This window comes from Pinus tabuliformis, chromosome J (assembly GCF_031772625.1).
Source record: "Pinus tabuliformis cultivar Carrire ecotype Pingquan chromosome J, CPIR1, whole genome shotgun sequence".
In the NCBI taxonomy this organism is placed as follows: Eukaryota; Viridiplantae; Streptophyta; class Pinopsida; order Pinales; family Pinaceae; genus Pinus; species Pinus tabuliformis.
The window spans coordinates 879,790,376-879,805,626 of NC_142295.1; positions in this window are offsets into that span (position 1 = coordinate 879,790,376).

Consider the following 15,251-nt stretch of genomic DNA (forward strand, 5'->3'; position numbering starts at 1 on the left):
ATGGAAAAGTCATAACAAGGTGTGGGTATGGAAACCCCTCTACTTGTAGAGAAAGGATTGAAGAGAAAAGTTGTAGAAATCAAGGAAATTGATGGGGAAAGTTATCAACCCACCAAAAAGGAAAAAACTTAGGGAGGAGGGACAAAAGTTTCACAACTAATATAGAGGCTTTCAAGCAAGGTTGGATTCTAGCTGCAATTGGGAGGTATAAGGTGTGCACCCTCATCTCCAATCCCCAATGAAGAGGAGTTGTCTTCCTTGAATAGTTTGAAAGATAACTATCAACAAATTGAAGAGACAAATGCTAAGGTGAACAATAATGTCATGACACAATTAGAAGCCCAATCGATCTCTAACTATCAAACCAAGATCCTCACATCCATGGATCTTGAGAGGAGCTAGTTGAAACTATATTTTACTCATCCAGTCTCTCAGTCCATCACTTCTGGTGTGGATTTCAGGGTTGTGAACCGTTTTGTCAATACTAAAGATATCCTACTGCTAGAAAAAATAAATTTGCACAGGAAAACAAGAGAGCTAATTTATAATGACCTTAGTAAGACTTACTTAGTGGCAATAAGGTAGAGGCACTTCTGGGAAAGGTGATAGATCAATTCAAGCTTGAAAAATCAAATTCCACAGATCTTCACACTTAAAATTAAGAGTATAAGAAATTAATTGCTAAGCTTGGGGTAAATCCAGAAGATAAGATAACTATCCAAGCTTTAATTCAAGGTGCAGAATCAGAGATTCAATCTTTGAGGAGGAAATTGAAAATGCTTGCAGCAAAACATGTATAGACTCTAGAATTAACTCAAGTAGAAAAGGAGAAAGATATCTTAACCAATGAATTATTGGAGAGAAATCAAGAATTTGTAGCCCACAAAGAACAAAATGTAGAGTTGTTACAGAAGATAGAAAAACATGTTTTGACAATTGTGGTACCAACTAATTCAGAGGACCCAACTGACAAGTTGACTAGGTTCATGACAGAGTTGAAAATATTAGAAAGTGAGTTGAAGAATTTGCAGAAAGATCTGGATGACTCCAAGGAGTAGTTGAAACACAAGGAGAGTCAATTAAACATGGATAGGGAGACTGCAAATCAGAATAATACAAAATATCTGTCAGCATGTGATGTGGTCAAAGAATTAAAAAATAAGCTTGAAGGAAATATGCCGTTGATCCAAGCAATGAGAATTATATGGGGTGACATAATCCAACAAATTTGACTAGTCTGAGATCATATGGTTGTCATTGCTAAAGTAAAATCTATGCTTAATGCCTCTGAAGTGATTATCCACACAAATAAAGATCAAGTGAAAAAAAGTGCACAACTAGCAAAAAATATCATTAATTATCTAAATGCCAAATATTCCCAAGAACATAGAGCAGTGGACATTTCATATAGGAATGTTGTGGTATTAGAGATAAAAAAAATCGCTGAGAGAAACATGTATAGAAAACGGGAAGAGAGCAGGTTAGAAGAAGTCAAAGAATCAATGACATCTTTTAACTCTAATTTTGACAAAAGGATCAGAGTAGGGCTGCCAACATGTTGGGATTAGCAAGGAAACCTTCTCTCATGGGAAAACTATGAAACATTACTGGTATAAGCCAAGAGAAAAAATAACTCTTCACATTAGAAGACCGCAGTGATAGGATCAACAATTGTCAACTACCTGCAAAGGGATTTCCAATTGTTGTGGTTAGTTAAGACTTTATTCACTGATAAACCAAGCTACACCAAGTTAACAAATTTAAGGATGGCCTACAATAGAATGCTTCAGTGCCCAATTCTTGATTTAGCACTTTGGAAGAAGCGTTAGAATATGGTCACACCAGTGAATGTTCGAGTTGTTGAGCTTGGTACTTCATCAAGCGAAGTAGAAGTATTAGAGCACAAGAGTTCCAACTTTCTAAATAGTCTATTTTTGGAAAATTTGGAAATTATTTTACTTTGTAATTTTGTAAAAGTCCATAAGTATCTTAGTTTTTAAATGTTTTAAGAGAACTGAGTATTTTAAAGGTAGTTAGGGTAGTTAACAATTTTCATAACTCAATGTAATATTTCTTTAAAAGAAGACCAAGGGACCAATTTTGGGGTTCGGAATTTTGGTTTGGAGAACAAATTTTGTTGTGTAATGTGAAAATTTTCTTCGAGAATCAATAATTTTTTTTTCAAATGATTCCAATGTGTGTTGGTTATAGTATGTTTTCTTTATCTGTGTAATTCATTTATTATGTTCATTCTTCTAGATAAAAATGTGTAATGAAGCTTCTGGTTACTTTTCATCAACATATTTATTGAAGATGTGTTAATAGCAAAAGTACCTGTAGAATTTGTATTTAAAGACACCTTAAAACTATGCTCCACATTTTTCATTACTTAACTTTCCCGCGTTCCAGTATTTCAACTAGGGTTTTGTATAAAGGATTTTGTCTCAGTCCTTTATATTGAATCTTTTTATTTGTATTCTTTCTTGCCATACTACAACTTTAGTTAGCTATATCCACAAACATCTTGGCCATCTTGAAGGGTTTTTTCATTTTCTAAGAACATAAATTACATTACATTTTAAAGAAATTTCTCTCAACAATAATGTTCATAGTCATAAAAGAAAATATTTTTACTTATTTTGAATAAATGTCCTAGGCACTGGCCTCCTCTTAGAGAGACGTTGTCTCTAGGGTTACAACACCACCAACAAAATCCTGTGAATATCCAATTATCAAATATACTAGAAACACAATTGAGAATCTTTGACTCATGCTCGCCACCAAAGGCTTCTTCAACACACTTCTTCATTATATATGCCGCGTGGGAAGTGGATTAAATGCCCCAACCTATACATCACTCATCTCTGATATCACCCCATTAGGGAATTTAAAATTAAATAATTAATTTAAACCAACACATAAAAAAGAAAAGCATCCATTTTATGTAATATTAAAAGAAAAGTTAAACAATTAAAAAATCTAAAATGATAATCCAAAGTTTATTTATTATATTTGAAACAATGCTTTTTTACTCATTATATCTCACTTCCTCTTCAAAGACTAATAGATAAACCTTTCAAATTCATTGACATACATCTTCATTTTAATAAGCAGTCTCAATTTGTTTATAAACTTGGTTATTTTATATTTCATTCTCTCTTTTAGACCAATTTTTATGCTTACTTTACAAAATTATTCAACATAATATAGCATATACTTTCAACTTTTTAAATATTTTAATCATTTTCAAACTATAATCACAAGCTATTAATCTATTTTTAAATATTATACTTTTTTATAACATAGTATACCATGTACTTTCAACTTTTTAAATTTTTTAATATTTTTAAACTATAATCATAAGCTACTAATCAATTTCTAAAAATTATATTTTTTTTCTTATTTGTATATGGTTATTGGAATTGGTATTATTGATATCATTTTTATCAATTTACTTAAATCTAAACACTATATTTTTTTTTTTCAGAAGAAAAAAAACATCATAGATTTATATTAAGGATATATAAAGGTCTAGATACAAAAACTGTAAGAGACTGTTACGGCAAGATGCCCAGCCCTCATTCATATTGCTGTATGACAATTCTATACCAACAAGACTAGTGCCTAAGCATCCTTATCAGAAAGACCGAGATCAGGAGAGCGACATAAATGGCTATGAGAAGAGACTGTACTTCTCCCAGATTTGAGACCCAGAAATTTTTACAAAACTGTACCAAAAAAGCAGACCATCAAGAATATGGATGACAGTTGCGCCCAGCCTGCTGAAATGAGGAACCATGATCAACAGGATCATGTGACATACAGACATACCGAGACCAACAGAGACCTATTGCAGATCTAGAACTACGACATCAAAAGAGAAACATATTTATACAAAAAGCTTTTAATGGAGGGACTTAATTTTATTAAGAATTTTTCATCTTTTTCATATATTTTTTAATTTTTTTATATAATCAAAAAAAATTTCATCATCATTTTTGTGTTCTTCTATATTCACATTAATTAATTTATATATATTTATTTACATTCATTTTTTGTCACATCTTTTACACCACATTAATTTTCTCTTCACTTAATCTTCTTCTCCTAAGACAACTCTTTATCTAAACTACAATTTTTTAATACAACTTACACTATTTCCACAATTTTCCTTTTAAAATTTAATCTTTAAATATAAATTACGTCACATTTTAAGTTTAACCACCTATTCCCCTTATTCTAACTTCTAAGCATAATATTATATGATATAGTGTTTAAAATTTATAAATTAAAATATAAAATAAAAACAAACCTTAAAATAATAATTACAATCAAATTTAACCCAAACCAAAAAACAACATTTTTTTTCCAATTTAAAAACCTAAAAATATCACATACAAAGAATGAAACATGTTCTCTTAAACTATTTTCAATTATATATACAACATTTACTAAAATTTCAAAATAATAAGTCTTTAATAAAATACAACTTTTGAAATAAATTACATCATAAACCATAACTAGAGAAATATGTTTAAATATATGGGAAAATGCACTCCTTCCATAAGGAGATATGAAGAAAGGTGGACGTTCCAACATTAAATGCCACAACATATCTAATGCTTCATTGGCTACAAAACACGTGTGATTATATCTTAGAAAATTGTCTCCAATTGGAAGTGATAAAGTTTCAAAGAGACCATTTTGATGATTTTTAATTTCTATAAAACTGGAATAATGCATGGCCAAATTGTCTCCGTCCAGCAGTTATAGAGTTCCAGACAGACAGTATCATCTTCCGACCTCCATTATAAAAGAAATAGTTTCCATTGCGGGCAATTTTTTATGGGGAGGAAAATCATTTCAGTCAAAGATAAACTTAGTCAAAAAGGATATCATTTCGAGGCCGAAGATTAATGGAGGCTGGGGTCTTATTAACATGAAAATCTTTGGAAGGGCCTTACTGTGCAAATCGCTTTACAGGGGTATTTTTGGGTCCGGGCCATGGAGCAAGATTATCCAAAATCGATATTTGAAAGGACGCAGCCTGGAGTTCTGGTACCGGAGACCTTCTTTTGGTTTGAAATCGGGTTCGGCTATTTGGAATAGTTTCAGGAAAATTATTCCTTTTTTCATTCAGAATCTCCGTTGGAGGTTGTATTCAGGATCCTGCATCTTCATTGGCATCGACCCCATTGTCAATAATCTGGAGCTTCTGATCCCAAGAAGCCTTTCTCTCTTCCTCCAAGCAAAAGGTATATTCACTTGGGAAAAGCTGATTAAAGAATGGACCTCCTCTTCTCCTGTTTGGATTGGCGAGGAGGAATTACCGCTTCCTCCACATTTGAGACAGATATGGGCCTCGGTGACCCAGAACTTATCAAATAAAGACATCCAGCGCATGGGCAACAAAGACAAATTGGTATGGGCCATATCAAAATCATCTCAGCCGGTTAGGGTGAAGGACATCTAGTCTGTCATGGTTGAAGGCCTTCCTGGGGCTGCGGATTCAAAATTTCCGATGCCACTGTGGAATGTGTCTTGCCCACTCAAATGCACTCTTTTTTCATGGCTGGTGTTCTCCAACAGGAACCTCTCCTGGGAGGTTCTTCAAAAGAAGGGGTGGAATGGGCCGGGACGATGCTCCATGTGCCTCTCGGATCATGAAACCAATGTTCACATGTTCTTCCAATGTGCTCAGACACTGAAAATCTGGTATGAATTGTCTATATCCTTTTGTTTTCCTTATCGCGTTTTTTCTTCTGTACAGGAGGGCTACAGGTGGTGGAGTGAGCAATGCTTGTCCCTTCGCTCTATGTTTGTCATGGTCATCTGGCTTTTATGGAAGTGGAGAAATAATTGTACTTTTCAAGACCTCAGAACTCCTCTTGCTTCTATTCTGCTGCGGATTACAGATTCATCTGTCTCCCCTGATATGTAGGGATCTCTATTCCAACTGTTTCTTGAGGTCGTCATTGCTGCTGCGCATCAATGTTTTTTTTGGAACAGAACTGTTACTTGAGGTAGTCATTGCTGCTGCACATCAATGTTTTATTTGGAACAGAACTGTTACTTGTGGTCGTCATTGCTGCTGCGCATCAATGTTTTTTTTTGGATTTGTCTGATTATGGAGCTCTCGCTCTATCTGGTGCTGTTGGTACACATGGTCCATATGGAGATTTCTTAGTTTATTGGTCTCTTTCTGCTGTGAGACTAACTGCTCCACCCATCTGATCATCTGTAAACCTTGCACATTTCTCTCATACATGGTTTTTATCTGTTTTTGCCGTGGGTCTCCAGGCAATTCGGTTATGCTGTATTCATGGACATTATATTTCCCGTAATATAATATATATGGTTTTTTTTCTTCTGAAAAAAATAAAAATAATTTGAAACTTTAAGGTTTTTTCATCGCCTATCTATATGGTTAATTTTCATTTGAATTTTAAAAATCTGTTCAATATGGTCTCTTGACATATTTTTTGAAATGTCAGCTAAACATCTCTACGGAAACAAAATTATGTTAAGTTTATTCACGAAATTTTATTGGAGAGGAATATCATACGACGTGAGTTTATATTGGGGATATATATATATTGAGGAAAAAATGACATAATATATTGGGGATATATATGGGTAAAGAGCTTTTATATTGACAAATATAAAAAATAGAGCTTAAAGTTTATGAAAAAATACACCGTGTGAGTTCATATTGAGAATATATATAATAAGAAAAAAAATGACATAATATATTGGGGATATAGAGGGGTAAAAGGCTTTTGTATTGTCAAATATAAAAAAATAGAGCTTAAAGTTAATGGAAAAAATATAAAGAGGTATAAAAAAAGTTAATGAAAAAATAGATATCTAAGTAGGGGGGTTTTTAAATTGGGAGGTTGTATTGCATTAATACTGGTAAGAGGTTAAATAATGTGTTTTTTAGAGGGATTTTCTAATATGTAGTCAAATTAAGAGTATTGTTTAATATGCCACGAACTTATATGACATGTCAGAGAACACACTTAATATGTCAAAGATTCACTGAGTGAATCACCGTGAGTTCATGATATGTCAGCCAACGCACATAATATGTTAAAATTTACTACAAGGTTAAATTTTTAATTGACAATAATATATCATTAAACAAATGTTATTAACTTTGAGAAATAAAACTTCATATGATTCGACCATCAACTTTTTTCCCACAATTTTGGAAAAATATAAAAAATAAATAAAAATAAAAAAGTGGACAGTAACATTAAATGCCACAACATATCTAATGCTTCATCGGCTTTGAAATATTTCACATTGGCGACGAACACGTGTGATTATTTTTAGAAAATTGTCTCCAATTGGAAGTGATAAAGTTTCCAAGAAACCATTTTGATGATTTTCAATTTTTATAAAATTGGAATAATGCAGGTCCAAATTGTCTCCGTCCAGCAGTTATAGAGTTCCAGACAGACATTTTGATAATTTCTAAATTTTTATAAAATTAGAGCAATTTATGTCGAAATTTCAATTTGCATTCCAATAATAATTTGAAACTTTTAAGTTTTCTTCCTCATCTATCTATATAGTTAATTTTCATTTGAACTTTAAAAATTTGTTATCTATATAGTTAATTTTCATTTGAACTTTAAAAATTTGTTAAATATGATCTATTGACATGACTTTTTGAAATGCCAACGAAGCATCTCTATAAAAACAAAATTATGTTAAGTTTATTCACATGGTGTTATAGGGGAGGAATATCATATCACGTGGATTTATATTGGGGGATATATATTGAAAAAAAAATAACATAATATATTGGGGATATATATAGGGATAAAGGGTTTTTATATTGACAAATATAAAAAATAGAGCTTAAAGTTAATAAAAAAATATGAAGAGGTGTAAAAAATGTTAATGAAAAAATGGATATCTAAGTAGACGTTTTTTAAATTGGGATGTTGTATTGGGTTAATATTGGTAAGGGGTTAAATAATGTATTTTTTAGAGGGATTTTCTAAGATATAATGAAATTAAGAGTATTGTTTAATATGCCACGAACTCACGTGATATGCGGAGAACGCACGTAATATGTCAAGGCGAATCACCCTGAACGTGATATGTCAGCGCACAAGTAATATGTCAAAGATTCACTGAATGAATCCATGAATTTACTACAAAATCAAATTCTTAATTAACAATAATATATCATTAAGCAAATGTTATTAACTTCGAGAAATAAAACTCCCTATAATTTGACCACCATTTCTTTTTCCACAATTTTGAAGAAACATAAATTTTTTTTTTCTTCCATAATTCATATTTTAATCCTGCATCGGTCCTAAGTGAATTACAAGATCTATAGAGCATTTATAATTCATTTTAATCACTTTTAAATATAAAGATTATATATCTATATATATGATTATATTCGGTTAACTCTAACACATCTCTATTGTAACAATTAATTAAATGGGATAAATATGATGCGAGATGAAAGCAAAATATTATGTCCATGTCTGGGAAGGGTAAAGCTTTGACTATGCTTCTGAATTCTGTACAACTGTGTCGATTAGGATTCCAGCCCATTCCTGATTATACATCGGGGACTGTGATTTGTCTTTCGAAACACTTTATGTGTTTATATAAATAAACGATTGTTTATTAGTTAAAGCAAAACTTTTCTGGTAGCATTTGGGGACTGTATCAGCATTTTGGGCAACGCTGAATCTTGCTACATTATAGTATTGGTAGGGTAGGAAATTTCTGGATCTTTAGCTGTGAGTATAAAAAGAAGCATAATTCGTTTTTTTATTGATCGTTAGTTTTATATGTTCTTTTGTGCACTGATTGTGATTCGAACTGTGTTCGATTGAAGAAAATGGCATTAAGGCGGTCTCTGCGCGGCACCAGATCAATGGCGAGAGATGAATCGAACGAGAAACTGGAAATCAGTGAAGAGGAGATGGAGGAAAGACGCCAGAAAATTACTGAGAAACTGAGAGAAAGAATCTTGAAGGAGGCAGATTTCCCAGGGAGAAAACCAGGGTTGAAAACAAAAGTTCGCAGTTTTAATATGAAAATGGGTCAATTAGTTCTTGGGCGATTTGCAGTGATCAAACCTCCGCCCCGCCGCTCACTCTCAATCACGCTATAGATCCAGAAATGTCACAAATGTCACAAAATCATTCCGTAATTTTCAATAAGTATAGCCCATCCTTTGGCCTGATCACAGAATCATTCTATAATTTTTAACTTCCTCGTTTGCAAGCAAAGATCCTGTTTTTTTTTTTTTTCAGGTCTCTTTTACACTATGCATTTAATTGTATTGTACCAGTAGAGTGTTTATATTTAACTAAGTATTCGTCCCATTTACCGAAATAAACGATCTCCACTCATATAAAGATCTATTTAAATAATATATTATAATTGAGTTGTTTTTGTGTGATTTTTTGGAATTTTTTTGATGCGTTTTATTGGTTTAATTTTTTCTACAAGAATTCATTGAAATCATAAGCTTAGTTGATAACCCTGCACAATAAAAATGCTCCAGAATTTTTCAGATGCTGAATCTATATATACAATAGAAAAAACTAATCTAAATAACACAATCAAAATTTCATTTTAAATTTTTTCACCAACTTCAGAAATTTCAGAAAAATTACACTACATTTTATCGGAAAATATGGAAATTGTTTGGAAGTCAATCAGCAGATTCACTAGTTTCGAAAGAAATAAAAACATTTGGGATTTGTTAAAAAATCGCACTAAAAAATCTCATAATCACTCATCTTACAATTAATGGAAAATTTGGAAATTGTTTGGAAGTCAATCAACAGATTCACTAGTTTCGAAAAAGAAATAAAAACATTTGGTATTTGTTTCGTAGCAATTTTGTAAACAGCAAATATTACGATTCCAGGAAATAATGGAATTTGAATGGGTTTAGAATTATAGGAAAGATGATAATTTGTTTGGGTTTATTATTAGGATGGCGTAAGGTTAGTATTTTTAATAGTTTATTTGAAAGTGAGTTTTGGTGAGAAATAAATTTTACAAAAATCAATTTAAAATTAGTTGATGTACATTTTACGAGTATTATATTTTCATATTATTATTAAAAATATTTTATATTTCGGTATTTTATATAAAATAAAAGTTAGAAAAATATTAATTTTAAAGGTAGATAGAGTTATTAATAATAATTTAGAAGTTTTTTTTTGTGCAGGATTTTTCATTTTCTATTTAGCAAATTTACATCACATAGGTTAAATAGGTAGCCTCAACTTGTCCAATGGGAAACCAAGTCTGTTGGCCACCTATCCTCATTGTAAGCCATCCAAAAATAATAAAGTTTCAATCTTTCTAACCAAGCTAAGTATGTCTCTGTTTCATGACTAGACTCTATATGTCTAGCTATCCTTAAACATGCATGACGTAAAGTAAATGCTAACCGCATATAAAACAAAAAGAAACAAGGTAAACTGACTAGCCCTTCTGCTCTTCCGATGCTGATTCCACAGGTGCCGGATCCTTGACAGTTGCTCCAGGCATCTCAGTCAATTCTATGATGCATGGAATGTGCCTTTGAATTCTGTCCAATCTAATGTCCTGCTTGTGGAGTTGAAACTAAATTCTCTGCAGATCCTGTTTGTAACTCGGCATGCCTTGGAGAGAGAGTGCCATCCCCACCAAGATCTGTTCCATGGCCTTCCCCAATAGGCTTTTCATTAGCCAGTAGAGATATAAAGTCTGCTTGAATTGGGTTATCCTTCCTCTGGTATTCCTAGGGTCCGAGACTAATGTCCTCCAATTCTCCATCTCCTCCTCTGTCTCACTGCCCTGCTTGATTTCTTCTTTCTATTCTTCTAACAAATTTTGAATGCCTTCATCCGTTCCCTCTTGGTATGCTATGACTGCTTCACTAATAAGATGCACCGCTAATTTCCTTCCTCTGCAGGGTTCTGATGTGCTGGGGTCCTTAGCCTCTCCAGGTTCCGAGCTTCGTCTTCCATGACCCCGTCCTCTTGCTGGCTGAGCCATATCAACATGGTTTGATACTTGTTCACAAGAAAGAGATGTTAATTGCAAGCATTGTAGCATATTATTCTCCTGGCTGGGATTTTCAATGTCGTCATTCTCCTCGTTCTTTGTCTTGTCCCATTTACGAGTAGAACAGGGGCAAGGTGGGCGGTGGGCTAGTCTTGAGACATGGTCGGACTCCTTATCCCTTCTGGCTTTTCACTCCTCCCTCTCTGTTTCCTCACATACTTAGTGTGGTTGACAGGCCCCTGCCGAGGCCATGCAAATGGGCTTAGCTTCAGCCCAACCAGTTTTCTTCTATGGTGTGCCATCCCATTCCCCTTTGCCCAGTAAGCCAGAGCCATTCCTCTGCCCTTGTCATGTCTGTCCTCCCCCATAGGGATCCTAGCTGGTTTCTTATCGCAGTAATTATTCCCAGTTCCCCATAGCTTGCCATGGTTGCAACCACTGGTCCATCCGCCAACCCAACATGTTAGCTGCCCTTTTCTACCCTCAGCCTCCAATGCCGAGTGGCTACCTACCCATCCCGAGCGACTAGCCCCTCTCAGCCCACAGTATGCGAAGCTCGGGATCCTAGTGCCACCCACAGTAAGGTCCTCACAGCCACATGCCAAATCAAATCTCGATAGGATCAAAATAAAGACACAAAGCCAGACTAATACAGCTCGATGCTTCTACCAATTTCCCCTACATTTCCCTTCCCAGGCATCTCCCTCCCCCCCAGCAAGAATCAAACTAGCTTGACATTACAAAGGAGGCGAAGAGCCAAGATACATACTTGTTTCTGCTCCAAGGTTGATGTTGTTGTTGTCGCCTTCCTTCTCTGATGTTCCATATCCTTACTCCACAAACCAAATTACAATTCTTACGCACTTATCTCACCTTAATTACTATGCACCACACCTTGCCCCTGCCATCTCTGCCACTTTTCCCACCACCCTTGCATTTACTCATGACAAGGGCCATCGCACCCATCGCTTTGAGTGTGTGGGGGGCAGTGGTATTTACCTCTCCTCTACTCGTCATTAATGTCCACAGACACTACCATCCTCTGGCACTCACCCTGATCGAGGTAATTTAGATGATTTTATTTTAAAATTAAGATGAAATTATATATTAAATTGGTGTATGAGACTTCCTGTTTGTGGAATAAGGGAATAGTGATTTGACTCTTATATAATTTATTGGAGGTGTAAAGGGACATGTTGACATGTTGACTCATTGTGATAAGGCTTGAAGGGTAGGAGGTCCACTTTGGTGGGTTTTGAACATTTCTTCTCTTGTTAGGTCATAAATTGGAGTCCACTTTAGTGAGGTCACGACATTTTTGCTCTTGCTAAGTCATAAGTAATTGGTATATCTAGCTTGCATACTATTAGATATACTCTTGGTGTTATAATGGCAACTAGAAGGTTTGATTGTGGGCCTTGTCCAAATCACTCCAATGAGTAATTGATTCACCATGATTTAAAAAGTAGTATAGATACATCTTAACCACCTATTTAGCAAGCACCAAGAAGGATCAAATCTCTTGAGGTGCAAACCCTTTTTAGAGTGCAAAACTTGGAAAAGAATTTTCCCCTCAAGATATTGGATCTCTCTTTACAGTTGTCAAATCTGTGTTTAAAATGGAACTATACTACTTTGATGTGTGCATATATATATATATATATATATATAGAGAGAGAGAGAGAGAGAGAGAGATGTGTAATTTTCCATTGTTTAAACGACACTTTTGAATGCATAAATGGATTCAATACCTTTAAAAATCTTCTTGGATTGCATATACTACACAACTTAAATTTGCAATTTCAATAGATCTTTCATGGATTTCAAACAAAATTGATGGAAAAATATATTTGAGAAAGAGTTGAAATGTAAAATAGGAAAGCAATTTGAAATGTTTTAACCATATATATTTTTTCAATTTCTTTATATAAAATATGTGTATTGCTTTTACCCATAGGTAATATACACATTATTGGCATTGAAATATTTTAGTAAACATAGGCATTGAAATATTTTAGTAAACATAGGCATTGAAATATTTTATTTATGACTAAAATTAATTATTATTATTATTATGCAACATATCCATTTCATATTAAGAATGGAATGAATTAAACATATCCATTTCTTTTAATAGAAGGTAATTGATTATTTTTAGTTTTAATTATTTTTTTTCTTTCTTTTACACGTACATATATACATTAGTTAACATGAATATTCAAGTAAAATTATGTCGGCGCGTTTCAAACCATCTCCTTACTGTTTTTGTTAATAATGGATATAGTAGGCAGGAAGGTCTTAAAGCTTTCCTAAAAGTTAGCAGAGGTCCTAAATTTAAGAAAGACCCTAGTGATCATAATTCAAGGTTTTGTCTCCCTTTCATCCAAGGGACCAGTGACAGGATTGCTAGAATCCCGAGAAAGCATAATTTTCCCTCTACCTTTAGGCCCCTCAATACCATTAGAAGTTCCTTAAAATTTGTCAAAGACCTAGTAAACCCTTTGGATATGAAAGGTGTTTATATTATCCCATGTTCTTGTGATACCTCATACATTGGTGAAACCATCCGACCTATAAATCAAAGGATTAAGGAACACTAAAAAGATATCAAGCATGGGATGTCCCTCTCTTCAGCTCTGGATGAACATGATGAGATGACTAAGCGTCATATATGCATTGAGGAGGCTAAGGTTATTGTGAAGTTCTCTCATTTTCATCACTGCAATTTTAGGGAAGTCATTGAAATTGAGAGGAGATCGAGTAATCTAAAAAAGGATGACGGATGAAAGATTAGTAGTTGTTGGATCCCTACGCTTTCTTCTTAGTTTTCTCCTTCTTGATTTTGGGATTTTATTGAGTCGCTTGATTTCTCCTTGATTTTGGTTCCTCTGTTTTCTCCCCCTTGAGTTTTCTCATTCCTCTTTGTTACCCTTTTCCTTTTCTTTTTATTTTTTGGTGGATCTTTATTTAGTTTATATTCTTACTTTGTCTTAAGTATTTTTATTTAAGTTAGTGTTCTTATTTACTAGTTTTTAATAAAAACTCCTTTTTTTATTAGTTATCTCTCTCTCTCTCTCTCTCTCTCTCTCTCTATATATATATATATATATATAATCAATTTTTAATTACCAATGGTAATTTTGTTTCTCCTTTTCCTTAGTCAAGTCATAAGTTTTTTTCCCAAAACAAAATTCATAATTTCCATTAACAAAAAGAAAATTACATGTTGTATCATCTGCATAAGGATATGAGAAATATTAGATATGGATCAAGCCATTCTATCCAGTGTCATGTTCATTAGGACAATCAATATATACATAAAAAGACATAAATATACACATGTAGATAACATCATAAACCGATCATACAGTTCAAAACAGAAAAACAAAAAAGCTTATAGCCATTAAATGATCATGGCAGATCATTCAGAATCATCCCCATCTTGTTCTATGAAATGCTGATGGAAGTATTGATAAATCTCCTGATCTCGGTGTTCTTGAATTATCCACTGCCCCCTATGTTGCTGCGTGGCCTCCTTGGAAAGAACATCAGAGATCGTATTCCTTTCCCTGTATCTATGCGAGCATACAATAAAATCAAAAAGTGATTTTAGTGTGATGACCTCATCTAGTAAAACCCTGAGTGTGTGCACGTGACAATGAGATGCAGAGTTGTGTTGGTTTGGAGCCTGATTGTCTTCTTTATTCAAAGGTATCGCCGCATTAGACCCCATTTTCGTAATGTGGCGGCAACGCCGCCCGTTAATGTGTGCTTCCTAGGGGGTCTGGGGGGGCGAAGACGATTATTTCGATCCCCCCCCCCTTGGCGGGGGATCGGGGGTGGTGCCCTTGAAGCTAAAAATAAATGTAAAAATTCCTTGTAAAATGTTGTAATTTTGTAGTCAATCTGAGTTGTTCATTAGGCGGAAATCTGACGGTAGAAGTTATGTTTAATTTAGGGTTTTTTTCCCTGGAAGGCAACCCCTTGCTATATATGAGGGAATTGTATTGTGTCTATCTAGATGTGTATTCTGAGAGAGAAAGAGAGAGGATATTGTGTAAGAGCGAAGAGGGAATTACAACAGATCTGTTGTAGGTTGTATCTCTTCATTTTTCTGGATAATATAAAAGGAAGGACTAACTATTTCTTTGTAGATGTAGCCAAATTGGGTGAACCACGTATATATATGTCTCTCTTGTTTTATG